Raw genomic sequence first — 23,049 nt, 5'->3', positions numbered from 1 at the left:
CAATTAAATTCAATATTTCTTCTGTTACCCAAGGATTTCTACTAGCCCTCGTCTTTTTACCTACTTGATCCTCTGCTGCCTTCACTACTTCATCCCTCAAAGCTACCCATTCTTCTTCTACTGTATTTATTTCCCCCATTCCTGTCAATTGCTCCCTTATGCTCTCCCTGTATCTCTGTACAACCTCTGGTTCTTTTAGTTTATCCAGGTCCCATCTCCTTAAATTCCCACCTTTTTGCAGTTTCTTCAATTTTAATCTGCAGTTCATAACCAATAGATTGTGGTCAGAGTCCACATCTGCCCCTGGAAATGTCTTACAATTTAAAACCTGGTTCCTAAATCTCTGTCTTACCATTATATAATTTATCTGAAACCTGTCAGTATCTCCAGGCTTCTTCCATGTATACAGCCTTCTTTTATGATTCTTGAACCAAGTGTTAGCTATGATTAAGTTGTGCTCTGTGCAAAATTCTACCAGGCGGCTTCCTCTTTCATTTCTTAGCCCCAGTCCATGTTCACCTACTACGTTTCCTTCTCTCCCTTTTCCTACTACCGAATTCCAGTCACCCATGACTTTTAAATTTTCGCCACCCTTCACTATCTGAATAATTTCTTTTATTTCATCATACATTTCTTCAATTTCTTCGTCATCTGCAGAGCTAGTTGGCATATAAACTTGTACTACTGTAGTGGGCATGGGCTTCGTATCTATCTTGGCCACAATAATGCGTTCACTATGCTGTTTGTAGTAGCTTACCCGCATTCCTATTTTCCTATTCATTATTAAACCTACTCCTGCATTACCCCTATTTGATTTTGTGTTTATAACCCTGTAGTCACTTGACCAGAAGTCTTGTTCCTCCTGCCACTGAACTTCACTAATTTCCACTATATCTAACTTTAACCTATCCATTTCCCTTTTTAAATTTTCTAACCTACCTGCCCGATTAAGGGATCTGACATTCCACGCTCCTATCCGTAGAACGCCAGTTTTCTTTCTCCTGGTAACGACATCCTCTTGAGTAGTCCCCGCCCCCGCTTGTTGCAAGTATTGAACCTAAATGTTTGAGACATCCAGTGCTGCGAGCTTTTTTGCATTGGTGATCAGTGTTTTTGTCCATGCTAAAGAGAGTAAAAGCTCAGTAGAAGATTAATGCGGCCTAACAACCACTGCCATGACGTCGGAAAATTGGTTCCCCGGTTGGCAGTGGACGCTATTTATTTACTCACAAACAAAATTGCACTGGGAAGCACGATGTTTCTCACCTTGCTGCTTTACACTCGGTGAGAACTGACAAGGTTTCTTTCTCGCGAACCGTTGCAGTCAAGTGGGACGACGTTTACGGTAACGCCCTGTGAACTGGGGCTCACCAGCATTGTCGGGTTGCACTGCATATCTAGTGACTGGGTGGTCGCTCCACCAGAGGTGAAGACAGCAGAGTCACATAAGATGAACGAACAGAAGCACGCCACTTCACGCCTGCCCGGTTGTCGTTAGTCTGTTGTACAGTCTTGGGACACTTTATATGCTCGATTATTATGACTAAAGCCCTGATTTCTAAGTACAATACAATACACACATCAAAAAAAGTTTTGCATCATCCCGGTTCCTAGAACTCCTGAAGCTAGACGTTGACTGTGTATATTGTATCACAGACACAATCCCTTTGATTGTTCAGAGATATCACTAATCCCGCCCAAAGATGTAAACAACCATGCATGAGCAGCGCCTATTAGACGGAAGTGGTCCGACAGCCGATCAGTTCCAGTCATTCCACCAGGAAGGGGGTACACGGCTCGTTTGTCTGTTGTTCAACCATGCCTACACGGTCAATACCGCGGTCCGATCACGTCCGCATTGTTCCTTTGTGTCAGGAAGGGCTCTCAACAAGGGAAGTGTCAAGGCGCCTCGGAGTGAACCAAAGCGATGTTGTTCGGACATGGAGGAGGTACAGAGAGACAGGCACTGTCGATGACATGCCTTGCTCACCCCGCCCAAGGGCCACTAATGCAGTTGGTGACCGCTACCTCGGAGGAGCCCTGACAGCAACGCCACTATGTTGAATAACGCTTTTCGTGCAGCTACAGAACGTCGTGTTACGACTCGAATTGTGCGCAGTAGGCTGCATGATGCGCATCTTCACTCCCTACGTCCATGACGAGGTCCATCTTTGCAACCACGACACCATGCAGCGCGGTACAGATGGGCCCAACAACATGCCGAATGCACCGGTTAGGATAGGCATCACGTTCTCTTCACCGATGAGTGTCGCATATGCGTTCAACCAGACAATCATCGGAGACGTGTTTGGAGGCAACCCGGTCAGGCTGAACGCCTTAGATACAAACTGTCCAGCCAGTGCAGCAAGGTGGACGTTCCCTGCTGTTTTGGGTAGGCATTATGTGGGGCCGACGTACGCCGCTGGTGGTCATGGAAGGCACCGTAACGGCTGTACGATACGTGAATGCCATCCTCCGACCGATAGTGCAACCATATCAGCAGCATACTGGCGAGGCATTCATCTTCATTGACGACAATAGGCACCCCCATCGTGCACATCTTGTGAATGACTTCCTTCAGGATAACGACATCGCTCAACTAGAGTGGCCAGCATGAACCCTATCGAACATGCTTGGGATAGATTGAAAAGGCCCCGACCTCGGGATTAGCCGAGCGGTCTGAAGCGCTGCAGCCATGGACTGTGCGGCTGGTCCCGGCGGAGGTTCGAGTCCTCCCTCTGGCATGGATGTGTGTGTTTGTCCTTAGGGTAATTAAGGTTAAGTAGTGTGTAAGCTTAGGGACTGATGGCCTTAGCAGTTAAGTCCATAATATTTCACACACATTTGAACATTTTGAAAAGGGCCCACTAACCACTCTGAGGGATCTGCGCAGAATCGCCGTTGAGGAGAGGGACCAATGGTTCAAATGGCTCTGAGCACTATTGGACTTAACATCTGAGGTCATCAGTCCCCTAGAACTTAGAACTACTTAAACCTAACTAACCTAAGGACATCACACACATCCATGCCCGAGGCAGGATTCGAACCTCCGACCGTAGCGGTCATGCGCCTCCAGGCTGAAGCGCCTAGAACCGCTCGGCCACGCCGGCCGGCGAGAAGAGGGACAATCTGGACCAATAGTGCCTTGATGAACTTGTGGATAGCATGCCACGACGAATACAGGCATGTATCAATGCAAGAAGACGTACTACTGGGTATTAGAGGTACCGGTGTGTACAGCAATCTGGACCACCGCCTCTGAAGGTTTCGCTGTATGGTGGCACAACATGCAATGTGTAGTTTTCATGAGAAATAAAAAGGGCGGAAATGATATTTATGTTGATCTCTATTCCAATTTTCTGTACAGGTTCCGGAAGTCTCGGAACCTAGGTGACGCAAAACTTTTTTTATGTGTGTAGTAAAACAAGCAAGCAAATAAGCAGGAAAAACGGCGAAACTAAGCACCAAAATAAGCAAAAATGAATACCCGTAATTATGATTGTTTCACAGAACTCTTAGCTTGTTGAAAAATGGCTCTGAGCACTATGGGACTTAACAACTGTGGTCATCAGTCCCCTAGAACTTAGAACTACTTAAACCTAACTAACCTAAGGACATCACACACATCCATGCCCGAGGCAGGATTCGAACCTGCGACCGTAGCAGTCGCGCGGTTCCGGACTGCGCGCCTACAACCGCTAGACCGCCGTGGCCGGCTAGCTTGTTGAAGGCTGTTACAGTACACAAGGAACGTTGTCCTAAGATTTTCCTGTGTACAACTCCTGCGTCTGTCAATGAAGAATAATTTGAACAGTTGAAAATGTTCCTTCGAAATCGCATGACACCACAGGTGCATAGAAAAGCACCACAGTTGTTCGTCGGTGAATTCCTCTTCAATATTTGTTTCTTCACCGTAAGATTTTTAAAAATTTGACACGGTGTTTTGTAATCCACATTTTTGTCTATCACGCAATTCAGTTTCCCGAAATGAAGTTTTGCAACCCAGTGTGTTTCTAATGACACTGTCACTACGCTTCGTCCCTTAGAGAAAGTGAATGCTCCAAGTAATTATCTTGAGCTTCCAGCTTCTTTAAAATATTAGATACTTTGCGGAAACGATTACGGATGTACTGTATCTTTTCTTGGATGCCGTTTTTAGCAAAACATTCTTGGGCCGTGGCAGTACTGACTATGTTCTACATTTATGCAACTCAAAACATTTCTCGCTTCATTAAAATGTTCCGCGTAGTAATGATACACTCTGTAACCACGTACCCCACAGAGTTAAAACCGTCTGAGGAGGTAAAGCCAAATGTGGAATGAGTTTACGGGATTTTTAATTCTAATTGGTGACGTGACAAACGCTTTCTTTACACTAGAAACAAAAAGATCCACGTCGTTATATCGACTTCTGACAGTTTCAGCGGCACGATGTGAACTGTGAGGAAGGCACTACAGGTGAACTAATGTGGGGTAAAGAACTTCTAATTCAGTTCCCGCTTTAACGACATATGGAGGAGCATCACTGAGAAATGACAATACGCTGCCATACCGTGTCCCCTCTGGCCATAAGAAAGCCTAAAGACTCATTGAAAAATTTGGCAACAGCGGAATGATTTACTCGGCGAGTACTCGTATATTAACAAGAAATTATCTGCTTCCAGCTTTCATAGCACCAACTATAGCACTACACACGCACAGTCCCGATGCATCTGTGGTTTCGTCACAAGAAATTAATATGTTTTCGTGCTTCTGTGTATTCCGAATATTAAAAATTGCTACTTTAAAACACTGTGGCATATAGCTTTTGGACACTGTAGATTCGTCCTGCACCGTTTTGCTTGTGTATTTTTCTAAAAGTACACGAAGCTGCATACCATTCAATTTCTGCAACGGAAGGTCGGAACTCACTAATACTAAGCACAAGGCTTTGAAAAATCTATCACTACAACTCGATTGTTCGCCAACGTTGCTTTTAATCAGTTGCTGGTTTAACTTAGATTTGTCCTTAAACCTCTCGTATTAATACGCTGCACGATGTCATATTTTTTCTTGGCGGAAACACCTTTTCACATACCAAACAAAATAAGACTCTGCTATCTTCACTGAAAATATTCCCAGACTTTGCGTAAGAACGCCGATTGAGAGGTATTTGTGGGGGCATTCCCTCATCAGCGGGCAATCATGCACACTTAACGGACAAGCGTTGCACAACACACCGCAGCTAGGAATTCTGGGATTCGCTGTCCATACCAGTGGCATCATTCCAATGCGTTAACTGACTGATGAAGTGATGACTCATCTGCCCAACTGCGGCAAGTTTTTCTCCTTACACCAACGGCCTTGCGGCAGTGGTAACACCGGTTCCCGTCATATGACCGAAGTTAAGTGCTGTCGAGCTTGGCTAGTACTTGAATGGCCGATCGCACGCGTCTGCCAAGTGCTGTTAGCAAGCGGGGTGCACACAGCCCTTGTGAGGACAATTGAAGAGCTACTTGACTGAGAAGTAGCAGCTCCGGTTACGAAAACCGACAAAGGCCGGGTGAGCGGTGTGCTGACCACATGGCCTTCTACATCCGCAACTACATCAGCGGGTGTCCCATCTAGTTCTTCTTCCTTCCTCTTATAACCTCCAGCCTTCTCCTCTCATCCCTTCCAGCTTATTCTCTCCATTCTCCTTGACATCCATATCTCAAATGCTTCTGGGGTTTTTTTTCCCAAGTTCAGGGTCCGTGTTTCTGCCCCGTAGAGTGCCACAGTCTCGACGAAACACTTGCCAAGTCTTTTCCTCACACGTTTATCTAGTTTATCACATAATAACTTCCTCTCTCTAGAGAATGCCTTTTTTGCTTTGACACCTCCTGATGGCACCTCATGTCTTCAGTCATCGTACTTCCAAGATATTAAAAATGCTCTTACCTGGGTAGTAATAGCTTGTCGTACTTTAATATTTGGCAGTCTCCAGCTATTGCCGATCACCATACTCTTTGCCTTTGCTGCTTTGACTTTCATCCTGTACTGGATATTGTTGACTTTTCCAATAACGCCACTGGAAGAGGGTGACACAGCGGTCGGTCGTTACCGATGGGTCCCTCATGGCCTGTGGACGGAGTTACCGTTGATAAAGTGAAGTACACTCTAAGACAGAGAAAAAACGGTGCACCACGAAGAAACTATATGAATTGGACGGAAATCGGTAGATGTGATGTACCCCTACAGATAAACAAATGTTTAAAATTTCAGAAAAATTGGATTATTTATTCAAGAGAAAGGGCTTCACAAACTGAGTTAGGCAGTAACGCGTTATTCACCTCTGGCCCATATGCTTGCGGTTATTCGGCTCGACATTGATTAATAGAGTTGTTGGACATCCTCCTCATGGATACCGCGCCAAAGTCTGTCCAATTGACGCATTATATCGTCAGAATCTCGAATCGGTTCTAAGTTGGGGAGGGATCCGGCGACCTTGCTGTTGCAAGCATGAAGACAAGCAGTAGAAACCCTCGCTGTGTGTGGGTGGGCATTATGTTGCTGGAATGTAACCCCAGGGTGGTTTGCCATGAAGGGCAACAAATGGGGCGTAGAAGATCGTCGAGGTACAGCTGTGCTGTAAGGGTGCCGCGATAACAACCAGAGGTGTCCACAGACCATCACTTCTGTTTCTCTGGCCACATTGCGGATGACAAGTTGGTATCCCACGGCTGGATGGGGAATCTTCAGATGCGTCTTCGCTGATCACTGTGACTCAGTTCTCGTCCAGTCAGTGAGATCCCTGGCCGAAGACATGTCTGAAGACGCCCCGGACAGTGATGGGGTACCCAGCATACGGTACGACAACCGGGAGTGATGGGCTGGGGCGCCATCTCTTTTCGCAGCATACCTCTTTTGTTGTCACCTGTGGTACCTTTCAGAACACCGGTTCGTCGACGATATGCTAGGCCCTGTTTTGTTGCTCTTCATGGCAAGGTGCCCTCGTCTTACATTTCAGAAAGATAATACCCGTCAGCAAACGGCGAGAGTTTCTAGTGCTTATCTTGGTACTTGCCAAACCCTACCTTGTCCGGCGAGATGGCCGAATCTCCCCCAATTAAGAACGTCTGGAGCATAATGGACAAGTCCCTCCAACCAGCTCGAGATTTTGACGGTCTAATCCACCAGTTCGACAGGATTTGGTACGATATCCCTCAGTGGGACGTGAAACAACTCTGTCAACAACCCTGCCAATCAATGCCAAGACGAATAACAGCTTGGACAACGGTCAAATGTTGGCCAACGCGTTATGGACGTTGCTCAGTTTGTGAAACTCTTTCTCTTGAATAAATCCAGTTTTTCGGAAATTGTAATCATTTGTTTGTATGTACATTTACATCACTTCTACCGATTTCCGTCTCATTTGGATAATTCCTTCGTGGTGCGTCCTCCTTCGTGGTGCGTCCTTTTTTTCCCTAGAGTTTATCTTGGAGTAATTCATTCAGAGTGAGCGGATATGTTGCACTTGTATCAGGCCAATTCAGGTATCTTCTTTAGCGGTCTGCATTTGCCGGACACAGCCGCACTTCCGCTACTGCCGATAATGAGTTACTGCAAGATACTCCACTTTGTCGATGGATTGCGCCATTTCATTTTCGCTCCTCCAGCGGTCTGTTGTGGTACCGTGGCGCGGGTATTTCCATGTACACTAGGACTGCAGACATGTACCTGCATACAAGCAAAAAAAATGCGTAACTTTACTTTTTTGAGGTGATAGATAGAATTGAACGATCATCCGTCATAATTTCCAGATTTAGTCTCCATTTTCCCGACCGAAAGTACTGCCAAGAATAAGAAATAGCAATACGACTGCCTTAGGGGAAGCTGCGGAGTCTGTGTGACAGAGTGAGAGAGCTAATCAAGTCTCTCGTGTCTAGCTGTCTTGAGTACGCGACGAATCGACTGTAATTAAATGTCGACGGTGAACGTGACTCCGAAGAGAAAGCTTTCAAAGGTCGCCGGCAAAGAAAGGCTAATGAACCTCAAGCCACCGCTGTAGGCCTGGAAACGAGACACATGTCCTTCACTGTTGAGCGTACTGCTTTGTTTCGCGTCTAAATCTTTGCTAAACTACTGCATAGAAGTCACGAATCATAAGTACCACAAACAATTTCAGTAGTTATATTAGAAGGGGCGATCAAAAGGTTTCCGTCTGAGGTCGCTGCAGCAGCGTATACGCAGATGTTTTGATGATGAGCTGCGTCAGAAATGCGTCAGTAAATAAGAATTTTTGAACAGTAAGTGACCAGTTATTCTTGCGACCTATTCAGCGGTGGCGAAAATCTTCTCAAATGAAACTACAGTAATTATGAAGATGGATTTGTACTTAACTGGCCTGCTTTTATGCCTTTGTTATGCCTTGACAGTATGTCAATTAGTCTGGAAAATTATTATTTTTGCATTCTTTATCGGGGAGTCGGAGTAGTGTAACTATATTCTGGTCTGTCGTTTTCCGTTGTGTTGTACTTCTTTGGTACGTTTCCTTTGTTGGCTGCAATTACATATCGGGATTTTCACATCATTTACACTTCAGTTTCACCGGTATGACGCGTTTTCACACACAAAAAACGATGTTTGGGAAAAACTTATGCCGTCAGACTGATCGAGGTGTGCTATGTTTTTGACGCCGCTCACTCTTTTCTCGCTTTGTTTTTGTCCAATGCGGCTCTAATTTTGAACGTTTGTTGAAAGCTTTTGCGGGGCATCTGCTGGGAGAAAGTTTATTTGATTGTATATGTTGAAGGGGTTGCACGTCTTTGGTACGTTTCCTTTGTTGGTTGCAATTGCGTACCGGGACTTTCACACCATTTACACTTCAGCCTCACGTAGTACCACCCGTTTTCGCAAACAGAAAACGATGTCTGGGAAAAATGTATGCCGCCATACTGATTGAGATATACTATGCTTTTGATACCAGTCACTCTTTCCTCGTTTTGGTGTTGTCCAATCTGGCGCTAATTTTGAATGTTTGGTGAAAGTCTTCGTGGTGCATCTGCTGGAAGAAAGTTTGTTGATTGTGTATGTTGAAGGGCTTTGGGATGTGGGTTGAGAAACAGTTGTTTTTTGATAACGGAAAATGCTTCATATGCTATATTTTCTTTAAATGTGTTTATATAATTTATTAAGTGTTAAAAATAATATTTTGTTCAATAGTGTTGTGTATTCTTTCAGACTTTCTTTCTTTGTACGAAGGTATTTCAAAAAATAAGCTACACGCGTGTTTCCACTCTTAACGCTCATCGTGCAGCAGGAGTGGCACTTCGTCAGGAGAGAATACGTGTTCCAGGTGCTGCAGTAAGGGTAACAAGTGCATCGCTGTACGGGAATGAAATGACGCGGTAATTGGAAACCATAGACCATAGATAACATAGACTGCGCATTATATCGATTTACTGACAACATCTAAGTCATGTAACACAGGGCACGAATTGGAGTCTGTCATTACGCATTTATTGTGCATAATTTATGACATTTTTATCAAAACTAGACATGATTGTCTTACTGGGATAGCTGCGATCGTTCTTTGAATAAAAATACAGTCGAACGCGGCAATTACAGCCAAAGCAACCACCACTAAAATTATCTATCAATTTCTGTTAGAAACTGAGAATACTGAAATGTATATAAGCAGTGACAGGGAAAGAGTTATGAATTTTATGGCATTTCAGTCTTTGATCGCTATTTTTTTTATTTTCAATAATTTCAGGATAGTTGCCCATCGTCAGATCTATATTGCATTTACAGAGCAACCTGTCAGTACAGAACTGTTGGTTCGCTGTCATAACAGCTGTTATGATAGCGAATCAACAATTCTGTACTGACACACTGAAACACCACAAAAATATTTATGTAAACAAATGCACTTGAAAATGAGAATAAATCCTCGAAACGCGTTGTTCTAATGACGGGACAGTACGTACTTCCTCTCACATATTTGGTTATATTGACAGGATCTGTAGGGCACGTCTAAGACTTCAACATATATAAACAGCAAGACGTGACTCTCAACTGTTTTCGAGAAAGTCAAGTTTGAAAATTTTACGTGTTCTTATATGATAGTAGTGCTCGTAGAGTCAGCAGCCGAATGTGGAAGTGCAATGACAAAAGATCGAAATCACCTACCAGCAATAATTTTTCTTTTTCATTCCCATGTGATTCTAAGAACATAATTATTATGACTTTATAGATTATAAATATTGAATCAGTCATTCAACATTTTCATGATATTTATCCTGAAAAAGGAGAAAAAATGTTCTAAGGAGATTGAAAATAAAAAAGGCTACCAGGGACTTATAAGAACATCAGTATAGCCATTTTTTTATATTATTATATCTACATTTTTGACAAGTGTAATGTGTAACCTATGGAGCACTGCAAGAATCATGATGAAACTGACCATAGAAGCACGAGAAACAGTAGTTATTGCTACATGTAGCACTTGAATGTGCATGGTTTTTCAACGTGTCCATGGCGAAACAAACTTGATTTACATTCATAAATGGTTGTCGATCATCACACAGTTTTGTGGCGTACCACGTGTATCTGTTTTCAGAATTAAGTGGGACTGAAAAAAAGTAGAGGCAGGGAGATTCAATCCACGAACCTCACGCTTATGGAACTAAGCGCTTACTCGCTTGGCTGCAGAATCCTTGAACACTAGCGTCCATACGAAGTGTGTACCACACCACAAATTTTCAGACTCGATTTTCTCGGAAACGATTGAGAGTTGCGTCTTTCGGTTTTCATACGTTGACGTCCTAGCCGTGTCCTTCATACCCTGTCAACATGAACCAAATTGATGAGGTGAAGTTCGTACTGTTCCCTTGTAAGCATGAAAAATAAGTATGTAATGCAGTTTTTCATTATTTAAATCGTGCAGAAAAAAAGTCAACAGAAGCTTCCAAACTCAGCCAGATGATTATACAGGGTGAAAAGTATTTAAACCGACAAACTCTGGGAGGTTGTAGGGGACATCAAAGCAAATATTTTTCCCTAACGTCATTTTTTCCAATGAGGAGTATTTGAACCAGCAGAGGAAGATTTCTCTGGTGGCAAATTAATTAAACCAATAAACACTTTTTCATTTTTTTATGACAAAGAGACAACACATTAACACAACCCAGTTTCAGTTACAGTAGATTTTCAAAAATGCCTCCATTGACACGTAAACAGACGTTACACGGTCGGATCATGTTCTGTCTGACACGGGCAAAAACCCCAGGAGTATCCTGAATTGTTCCTGCTGGTGCTACTATCCGGGCAACCAGATCCTCTTCTGATGCAACAGGAGTTGCGTAAACAAGGTTGGGCATCTCTCCCGACACAAAAAAGACCAGAGGGAATATATCTGGGGATCGAGCAGGCCATGGTACAGGACCACCTCTGCCAATCCACGTTTCTGGGAATCGTCGGTCCAGGAATCGACGCACACGACGACTGAAATGTGCCGACGCTTCGTCATGTTGGAAACACAAGTGTTGTCCTGTAGGGAGCAGGGCGTCTTCCAGCAATTCTGGCAATGCTCTGGCGAGAAAATTGTAATAATGCCTACCATTTAATAGCTTAATTAGCAGATACGGCCCAATTAAACAGTCCCCAACAACACCGATCCACACATTAACGAAGAACCGCACTTGACGAGCGCTAGTAACTGCGGCAGGTGGGTTATCCTCACTCCAAACATGCGAATTATGCATATTGAAGACTCCATCACGCCCGAACGTTGTTTCATCGGTAAACAACACAGATGATGGAAATGTAGGATGCATTTCACACTGTTCCAGGTACCACCGCGAAAACTGTGCTCTGGGTGGATAATCGACTGGTTCCAGGTTGTGGACACGCTGTAAGTGAAATGGACGTAACAATTGCTCTCGAAGGACTGTTCTTACATTCATCTGATTCGTCCCCATGTTACGTGCAATTGCACGAGTGCTGATTTAAGGATCCCGCTCCACATGCTGCAAGACAGCTTCCTCAAATTGCAGCGTTCTTACCGTGGGACGGCGTCCCTGTCTAGGTAATCTGGTAAATGATCCGGTCTCACGCAGACGTTGAAACACAGCAGCAAAGATCGTATGATGCGGGATACGGCGATTAGGATATTGTTGTTGATAAACCCGCTGTGCAGCTCGTCCGTTGTGGTGCGCTATGTAGTACGCACCAACCATATCAGTGTACTCACTCCAGGTGTATCGCTCCATTAGTAAACAGAGACAATGCACTACTACACTGATGGACAGCAGTTGCCTAGAACTGAAGAGCATAATACGCCCTCTAACAACTGAAGATCGTAATACGGTCTCTAATAACTGAAGAGCGTAATACGGCCTCCACCAGTTTAAATAATTCGCATAGGAAAAAAAATGACATTAGGGAAAAATATTTGTTTTGATATCCCCTACGACCTCCCAGAGTTTGTCGGTTTAAATAATTGTCACCCTGTATTGTGTGATTAGTTTCCTCCTGGAAGCGCGAGGTCACGCGAGTGGAATGCTCGCGACACGGGAGCCCAGCCCCACAGTGGCGTGGGCTCGTGCTTCCGGCTTTTGCAGGCGCTGCGGGACCTGCAGGCGGCCGCTTTGTTCGGCTCTTTGTGCCAGCCCGCGGCTGGGAGGGTGCTCAGACAGGGGACAGGGCAGGTGCCGGCTCGCTCACACATGTGGCCAGGCGGCGGGCCCCGAGCAGCCCCACAAGGACCTGACCTGCCTGGGATGCAGGACCGCTGCCACAGGGCGCCCCCCAAGTCCTGACCTCACAGCATGCGTTCCAGACGCGCAGAGAGCGTAGGCCGTACTGTGACCACATTTCCAAAATCAAAATATGGAACACGAATTACAAGTCGAATCGAAATTTTGCGGCAACTTTCGCTGTAGTAGATTTGTATTAAAATACTTGTTATGTGGACTCTTGACTTCGATTTATTGCTTGTTGACTGTCGATTCAAAGTGAAGAAATTGCAAAAGAAACCTGGCCGAGGGCGTCTAAGACTCGTGCACTGACAGTTCCGTTGTTGTTGTGGTCTTCAGTCCAGAGACCGGTTTGATGCAGCTTTCCATGCTACTCTATCCTGTGCAAGCTCCTTCATCTCTGAGTACCTAATGAAACATACATCCTTCCGAATCTCATAAGATTCTCATAAAACGTATTTCCAAATGCCGAATACAGTATCACCACAACTATAAAATTTACTGGAAACTAATGAAAATCTGTGCTGGACCGGGACTCGCTTTACGGGACTGGTCCCAATAGCGGCTTCGGCTATCCGAGCACACTTCACGGGCAAATCCAAACTTCCATATGACTCAGTGACTGCTCCCCATAGCACTGGTACAGTTACGTGATTCTCGCACTGGGAGAGACTTATGTAGTTTTCTCATCAGGTTGCCTTCGCCTTGGCATTAAATACATTAGTGGAGTGACCTTATTTGACAGTGTCTATAAAGTTCGATGACACATGTCCGAAGGAACATTATATTCAACTTTACAGACACTGTCAAATACCGACACCGCACTAATGTATTTCATAAGATTCTACTTCAATTTGTAATTTTTCAATAAAATTTTCTGCTGCTTTTGGGTCAGTTGTAAGTTTTTCACTCAAATCCAACTCACGAATACCGTACCTCGCCTTGAAATTCCGCAGCCAGCCGTTGCTTGCTTTAAATGAAGAAAAACTCCCGATTTCCTCGGCTAAAAGTTTTGCTGTATCGCTAACAATCGGCCCTGATAGAGGGTTTCCCATTGCTCACGGCTGCAACTTGAATAAGTCCTCTTCAATCTCTTTGTTTTCTGTTATTTTCGTCCCTTTTCTCGACGAACTTGTTTTTTTATGTATGAAACTGTTGACGTTCTCATGCTAAACATCTCAGCTAACTGCTTATCTCTCACGCCTTTGTCTAATTGTTCAAAGTCTTTTTATCTTGTCTGCCAACGATAACACAAAGTGTTTCCTTTTAGAAGACATGTACCACATAATAAAATACTTTGTTGTTGTTTTGGTCTTCAGTCCTGAGACCGGTTTGATGCAGCTCTCCATGTTACTCTATCCTGTGCAAGCTCCTTCATCTCCGAGTACCTACTGAAACCTACATCCTTCCGAATCTACGTAGTGTATTCATCTCTTGGTCTCCCTCTACGATTTTTACCTCCACACTTCCCTCCGACGCTAAACTGGTTATCCCTTGATGTCTCAGAATGTGTGCTACCAACCGTTCCCTTCTTCTAGCCAAGTTGTGTCACAAGTTCCTCTTCTACCCAATTCTATTCGGTACCTCCTCTTTAGTTGCGTGATCTAGTCATCTAATCTTCAGCATTCTTCTGTAGCACCACATTTCGAAAGCTTCTATTCTCTTCCTGTCCAAACTATTTATTGTCCACGTTTCACTTCCATACATGGCTACACTTCATACAAATAGTTTCAGAAAAGACTTCCTGACACTTAACTCTATACTCGATGTTAACAAATTACTCTTCCTCAGAAACGCTTTTCTTACCATAGCCAGCCTACATTTTATATCCTCCCTACTTCGGCCATCGCCAGTTATTTTGTTTCCCAAATAGCAAAACTCTTCTACTACTTTAAGTTTCTCATTTCCTAATTTAATTCCCTCAGCATCATCTGATTTAATTCGACTACATTCCATTATCCTCGTTTCGCTTTTGTTGATGTTCAGCTTATATCATCCTCTCAAGACACTGTCCATTCCGTTCAACTTCTCTTCCAGGTCCTTTGCTGTCTCTGACAGAATTACAATGTCATCGGCAAACCTCAGAGTTTGTATTTCTTCTCCATGGAGCAAACGGTTCAAATGGCTGTAAGCACTATAGGACTTAACATCTGAGGTCATCAGACTTAGAACTACGTAAGCCTAACTAACCTAAGGACATCACACACATTCATGCCCGAGGCAGGATTCCAACCTGTGACCGCAGCTATCGCGTGGTTCCGGACTGAAGCGCCTAGAACCGCTTGCCACAGCGGGCTGCTCAATGGATCCTTTACTGCTTGCTCAATATACAGATTAAATAACATCGGGGAAGGCTACAACCCTGTCTCACTCCCTTCCCAACCACTGCTCCCCTTTCATGCACCTCGACTCTTGTAACTGCCATCTGGTTTCTGTACAAATTGTAAATAGCTTTTCGCTCCCTGTATTTGACACCTGCCACCTTCGGAATTTGAATGAGAGTATTCCAGTCAACATTGTCAAAAGCCTTCTCTAAGTCTACAAATGCTAGAAACGTAGGTTTACCTTTCCTGAACCTACCTTCTAAGATAAGTCGCAGTGTTAGTATTGGCACGTGTGTTCCAACATTTGGACGGAATCGATACTGATCTTTACCGATGTCAGCTTCTACCAGTTTTTTCATTCTTTTGTAAAGAATTCGTGTTAATATTTTGCAGCCGTGACCTATTAAACTGATAGTTCGGTAATTTTCACTCCTGTCAATACCTGCTTTCTTTGGGATTGGAATTACTATATTCTTCTTGAAGTTTGAGGGTATGTCGCCTGTCTCATACATGTTGCTCACCATATGGTAGAGTTCTGTCATGGCTGGCTCTCCCAAGGCTATCAGTAGTTCCGTACAAACTTATATATACGAGGGTTGGAACTTTAATCGTGGCAACTATTTATCTACAGCTCGTACAAAATAGATACGTGTTTCAGAGTTTTACTGGCCTTCAAAGTAGTCACCAGCAGCTTTTTTGAAAGAATACACCACCATTTGACTGTATTTTTCTAATGTCTACATTTCAGCTTTTACGCGATGCAATACTAAAAGCTCTTAGACCATTAACATGTCATATCTGGTAATGCCAGTTCAAAGCAGGCTTTACCAGAACTTTTAGCATTGTATTCTAGAATGGCTTAAAGTCCAAAATCTAGATTGTACAGAAGAAAAATACAGTAATATGCAGTCAAATGTCTTTCAAAAAATACTTTCTAACCGTGGCTCAGCACCATCGAAAACGTTTGTTAAAGTATCATTTAAAAATTTGAAGCAAATCGGCCAAGAACGTTTTGACATTTTCAGTAACGATGTTTCCACTCTATAAATTACACATATATTATATTAAAACTATATACGTACTGTCTATCTGAACATCTGAAAGCTCTTTAGAGTATTGTGTAAGATTTGAAGTAAATCGTTCAACAACTTTTCGAGATTTTTGGAGACAATGTTTCCTCATTATATGTTACATATTTATTTATACTCTCTATATATTTAAAATATGTATAGAAAGCACGTGCATATTTGAATGCAACGTTACGCCAAAATTTCGAGTCAATTGACCAACTATTTTCGAGTTTTGCGATCAAAAACATACGAAGGCATAATGTATATTTATAAACATTACTTATTTTTAATTATATCTTCGTTTCTTATGCATTTCATTTCTTAATTCTGCTTGAGTCAGCATAAATAACATGAGTATACTACCTTAAGAAATTTAGAACGTCATCTTCATTGGTTCCTAAGATAACGGTGCAGAAACATAGTTTATTTAACATTGGCAGCATAGGCCTTGCAGATTCCACTTGACGATACATATGACGTAAAACTGTGCCTTGCGTAGAGGATGCCAGTGTAGGAGGAGTGGAGGCATAGGATACGTGACCCTGTGACCTTGCCCGCTCCGTGGGGGAGTGGTTGAGAGCTGTCGGCCCCTGGGCGAAACACGGCGCCCCACAAAAGCTCCACTCACGCCGCTCGTCTCACGGAATCCTACCGCGCCTACTCCTGTTACATTTCCAGTATACTACGCACGCTAATTCTGGCAGGTAACGCTGTCTTCAAAAGGGACGTGAAAACGTCCGTGGACGAGGAGCTGGTCGAGTATTGTGACGTCACAGTGTGGAATTTCACGTTCCAGAGCATTCGCACACGTTTGTGGCTGAATCACACAAGTTAGATTTTTGCTTCGTGAAGAGGAATGTGGCCAATGAGATGCAAGATCGCTTATTATGTCACAATCAGAACTTAAGAGAGTCCATATTGGATTGCATCGTTTGCAGTTGAAGCCCAAGATTGGTGGCTTTGATGCTATAACTCGCGTGCTACGAATGCACAAATCAAGAAAAAATGATGCATCGCCCACCTATGTGGTGCAGGTGTATTGCTATTGTGATTGTTCCTGTACCGAAGGAAGGTCATCCATGACGTTATTTGTAAACATACACACAGTTATTTACCATCAGTGCTGCCTATGGGTAGAACACTCGAATTGGTTGCGGAATTTCACTTGAAAGTAAAGCTGTAGTAGTGACCCATTAGAGACGCCTGTGGAACAGTAGAGTGAACATCCCATCATGCCCTGAAGAACAATCGCGAGCAATGATCGGATACGCATCGCTGTGTTACGCGCAGAAGGCTTCTCAATCAAGGAAGTTACCCAATGTGTGCACCCATATCTAAGTGATGTAGTACAGACATGGAATCAGTTCCAATGTAGTGTTGAGGACTCACACCGCACCGACCGTCCGCGCTCGACACGTGCACAGAATGATCAAAATGTGCTACTTTTGAGTCAAAGGAACCGTGGCTGAGTGATCCAGAACTGTATTCGTGTTTCGAAGAGGCGGCAGGACACATGTATAGCACCAAACTATTAGGAGACAATTGCATGGTGCGAATCGCCATTCCCGACGATGATGGCGATCACCAAGTCGCGCACAACACCACGGACTCTGTTAAAGACGGGCAAGAAATCATGCAAACTGTAAATCCCAGAAAAGACGATTGGTGTTGTTTATAGACGAGTCTCGGAGCTGTTTGTACTCCGATAGTCGCAGGCAACTTGTATGGAGTCAACCCGGTAATATTGAATGACTCCAAACACTATGTCACGCATGTGGCACAAGATGGTGGTGAAGTGATCTTATAGGTTGGCGTTACAAGGGACCACTGTACACCTCTCCTGCTTGTTGAGAGTAATCTCTGTGGTCTAAGGCACAAGGGACGATATTCTGCAACGGCAGATGCTACTGCTACATGCTAGAGTCAGTTTCATCTTGAAGGGCGATAACTTGCATGTTCGTAGTGCTATTTTCGTAAACACGTTCCTTCAGCATGCTAGGATCACCAGAATGGAGTGGCCTGCCTGTTCCCTGGATATGAACCCAAAGGAATATCTGGGATATCGATTGAAACGAGCTGTATTTGAACGCCGCCAACGACTACTCTGCGTTACGACACAGAATAGCCACTGAAGAGTGGGAAAAATTGGGCCATGGCTTGATGATCTCATCGATGGTGTACCATGACAGATTCAAAAAAATGGTTCAAATGGCTCTGAGCGCTATGGGACTCAACTGCTGAGGTCATTAGTCCCCTAGAACTTAGAACTAGTTAAACCTAACTAACCTAAGGACATCACAAACATCCATGCCCGAGGCAGGATTCGAACCTGCGACCGTAGCGGTCTTGCGGTTCCAGACTGCAGCGCCTTTAACCGCACGGCCACTTCGGCCGACGGATTCAAGCCTGCATTCGAGCAAGGGATCGGCCCACGACATTTTGACATTGCTCAGGAGTGCTGTGGAAAAAAAGCGTTTGAAACAGACGATGTAGTTGTTACAAAAGCGTTTCTTTTTTATTTGATGTGATGGTCTGGAAGCATTGCAGATAAACATACACGCATGTCTCACATGCAATTTATGTTTTCCATCGTGCGAATTTCGAAATAAATTGGTGATAAACAATTTTTCTTGAGGTCTGTATGTGCTGTTTGAGAGCACCAACACATTAGCGTCACTGCTGAGAGGCGATGTTTCTCAGGTGTTCGTCTGATATAATCATAGGTAATTCGTTTTTGGCTGTAACTGCTGAACATTAATTGTCGGACATTATTTCGTAGCTACTTTACACATTATCTACCACTATCGTACACAACGCCCCTTTGGTGTGAAGGCATGAAACATGGTGGAAGGCTGTTCAATTTCCTTCGCTGTCGCTGCTAGTTTGCCCCTCTATGGTACTCTCTCTCCTTGCCACTAAGCTCAGTCCGCTTCCTGTAGAGAGTGTTTCGCGTCCCTCAGGGCGTTAGTTTCCGCAAAGGCAACGAAAGACTCCATATTCAATGTACATTGCCCAATCACATTAATGTGACCACTTGTCAAAAGCGTGAATAACCTGCTTTTGAAGCTCTGACCAGTGCGAGATATGCAGGGAGAGCGTTGGTTAGGCTCTGGAAGGTACCGAGAGGCATATGGAGCCATGCCGACTCCACTGTCGTGGCCAGCTGGCCTAGGTTTCTCGGTTGAGGCTTCATGGCGCGAACAGCCCGATCGAGATGGTCCCACAGATTGTCCGGGGAGTTTGGTGGCCAGGGGAGTACGGAAACTCATCCTGGTGTTCTTCGAACCACGGACGTACATTGCGACCTGTGTAAAACGCCGCTTTGTCCTGCTGGTAGAAGCCATCGTGCTGAGGGAAAACAAAATGCATGTAAGGACGGACATGGTCCCCAAGGATAGATGCACACTTTTGTTGATCCATTGTGCCTCCCAGTATAACGAGGTCCCTCAAGGAATGCCAGAAAATATTTCCCAGACTATAACGTTTCCTCCTGGTTGTAAGGTGTTTGCTTAGACGTTTCGCACCGTAGACGCCAACGGCCACCTTTCCAATTACGCATCTGATGCAGTTCATCTGAAATGGCCACCTGTCACCACTGAGTGGACGTCCAGTTGCACTATCGGCGTGCGAATTCCATGCTTCGTTGTCAGTGAACAGCGACCAGCACGGATGCATGAACCAGGCACCAATTGCAGGGGCCAAAACGCAGCAACGTTCGCTGAACGGTCGTTGAGGAGACATTGTACGTAGCCTCTTGGTTCATCTGGGCGTTCAGCTGCTGAACAGTTGCACGTCTACTCGCCCATACACATCTCCGCAACCGTCGTTCACTGCTGTCTTCAATGGCCCGTGGTGCACCACAGTTGGGTCGGCGCTGGTTTTGCCATGCATGGTATACTTTAACCATGGCGGCACGCGAACAGTTTACAAACTTCGCCGTTTCGGAAATGCTTCATATGGTTCAGATGGCTCTAAGCACTATGGGACTTAACACCAGAGGTCATCAGTCCCCTAGAACTTAGAACTACTTAAACCTAACTAACCTTAGGACATCACACACATCCATGCCCGAGGCAGGATTCGCACCTGCGACCGTAGCGGTCGCGCGGTGCCAGACTGAAGCGCCTAGAACCGCTCGGCCACATCGGCCGGAGGAAATGCTTCCACCCTTGGTTCGAAAGCCAATGATCATGCCTCTTTGAACATCAGATAAATCGCTCCGTTTTCGCATTACGACAAAGACTGCACTATTGGGGTCATCCTGACACGCTTTATGTACCCTCCACTGCTAGTGATGCCACGTGCCGTTTGTGAGTAGTTATTGCACGTTGACATTTACATAGACGGTGGTCACAGTAATGAGACGGTACCTTGCATTTTCAATCTGTAATTTCTTTTCAGGTCTACAAAACAGTTATATCAATGAATTTACCCCATATACACTACTGGCCATTAAAATTGCTACACCAAGAAGAAATGCAGATAATAAACGGGTATTCATTGGACAAATATATTATACTAGAACTGACATATGATTACATTTTCACACGGTCTGGGTGCATAGATCGTGAGAAATCAGTACCCAGAAGAACCACCTCTGACCCTAATAACGGCTTGGATACGCCTGGACATTGAGTCAAACAGAGCTTGGATGGCGTGTACAGGTACAGCTGCCCATGCAGCTTCAACACGATACCATAGTTCATCAAGAGTAGTGACTGGCGTATTGTGACGAGCCAGTTCTTGGCCACCATTGACCGGACGTTTTCAATTGGTGAGAGATCTGGAGAATGTGCTGGCCAGGGCAGCAGTAGAACATTTTCTGTATCCAGAAAGGCCCGTACAGGACCTGCAACATGCGGTCGTGCATTATCCTGCTAAAATGTAGGGTTTCGCAGGGATCGAATGAAGGATAGAGCCACGGGTCGTAACACATCTTAAATGTAACATCCACTGTTTAAAGTGCCGTCAATACGAACAAGAGGTGACCGAGACGTGTAACCAGTGGCACCCCATACCATGACGCCGGGTGATACGCCAGTATGCCGATGACGTGTACACGCTTCCAATATGCGTTCACCGCGATGTCTCCAAACACGGATGCGACCATCATGATGCTGTAAACAGAACCTGGATTCATCCGAAGAAATGACGTTTTGCCATTTGTGCACCCAGGTTCGTCGTTGAGTACACCATCGCAGGCGCTCCTGTCTGTGATGCAGCGTCAAGAGTAACCGCCGCCATGGTCTCCGAGCTGATAGTCAATGCTGCTGCAAAGGTCGTCGAACTGTTCGTGCAGATGGTTGTTGTCTTGCAAACGTCCCCATCTGTTGACTCACGGATAGAGTCGTGGCTGCACGATCCGGTACAGCCATGCGGATAAGATGCCTGTCATCTCGACTGCTAGTGATACGAGGCCGTTGGGATCCAGCACGGCGTTCCGTATTACCCTAACAGTCATTGGATCTCGACCAACGCGAGCAGCAGTGTCGCGATGCGATAAACCGCAATCGTGATAGGCTACAATCCGACCTTTATCAAAGTCGGAAACCTGATGGTGCACATTTCTCCTCCTTACACGAGGCATCACAACAACGTTTCACCAGGCAACGCCGGTCAACTGCTGTTTCTGTGTGAGAAATCGGTGGGAAACTTTCCTCATGTCAGCACGTTGTAGGTGTCGCCACCGGCACCAACCTTGTGTGAATGCTCTGAAAAGCTAATCATTTGCATATAACAGCATCTTCTTCCTGTCGGTTAAATTTCGCGTCTGAAGCACGTCATCTTCGTGGTGTAGCAATTTTAATGGCCAGTAGTGTATATCTGTTATGTTGGTACAAAAGAAACTACATTTCCGTTATGAATAATACTAATCATCTATGTGTTTTTTTTTTAGAACACGCCATTCAAATTTTTCGGTAGCGTAAGCAGACGTGATTTTGGAATCAATTAATCCTTGTCTGAATCATTTTCTGTGACATCAAAATTAACACAGTTCTTGAAAATAGCAGAGTTGGGTGGTACACTGACTACAGTGCGACGACTCTTGTCCTGGTAAATGGTGACGATGCTGAGACCTGAAGCAAATCGCAGATACTTGACGTTTAATACTAACATGTCTTTAACATCGAGAGTATTTTATCTATCACTATAATTACTCTAGTGTGTTTATTAAATATTTTGGAGCCACTGTTTATTAAATATTTTGGAGCCATCAGTGAGCTTCTCCATATTTGGCAAAAAACTCTGTCTAAAGCCAAGATCGTATAAATACTTCTGCATTTTCAACAACCGTTTTCGACAGACTTTTCTGTCATCTTCAGGTCTGCAAAGTGAGTTGTACCATATACTCCATGTAAGGTGGATTACCAATTAATGGAACATTTCAAGCTTAAGTTAACAGATGTTGTACTGTGAATTTTATTGTGTATGTTGTGATTTAAAGACAGAATAATCATCTGTGAGAACTACATACACAGGCATGGGCATGGTGCTTTCTGATTGTAAATGTTTTATTACTGACAAACCTTTGTAAAAGTTGCTACATTTTATCCACTAACATGACAACTTGGTGTGAGGTTCAAGCTCACAATGAACACGTCTTTTAAGAGAAGTTTTGAAGACCTGAAGATGACGGCAAAGTCTGTAGAAACTGTTTCTTGAAAGTAACGAAATATGTATGCGATCTTGGGCTTAGAAAATTTGTACCCAGTAAAACAGATGGTTTCTTCACATTTCTCAACATGAGAAAATTCAATTCTCCGCGCTTGTTCTCCCTGCAAAATAGTGTTGGTGTCGCATCGTTGCAGGTGGTCCGCATCCGGATGGTTGTTGTGAGCATTCTGGAGGCATTTGCTACAGAATGATCATCCTGACGGTCATTACATGCTACACGGTTAACCAGAACACACCGGAACGGCTTCGGCCGCCGTTGGA

This window comes from Schistocerca piceifrons, chromosome 6 (genome assembly GCF_021461385.2).
Source record: "Schistocerca piceifrons isolate TAMUIC-IGC-003096 chromosome 6, iqSchPice1.1, whole genome shotgun sequence".
Lineage (NCBI taxonomy): Eukaryota > Metazoa > Arthropoda > Insecta > Orthoptera > Acrididae > Schistocerca > Schistocerca piceifrons.
Note: the sequence above shows the minus strand (reverse complement) of the source record.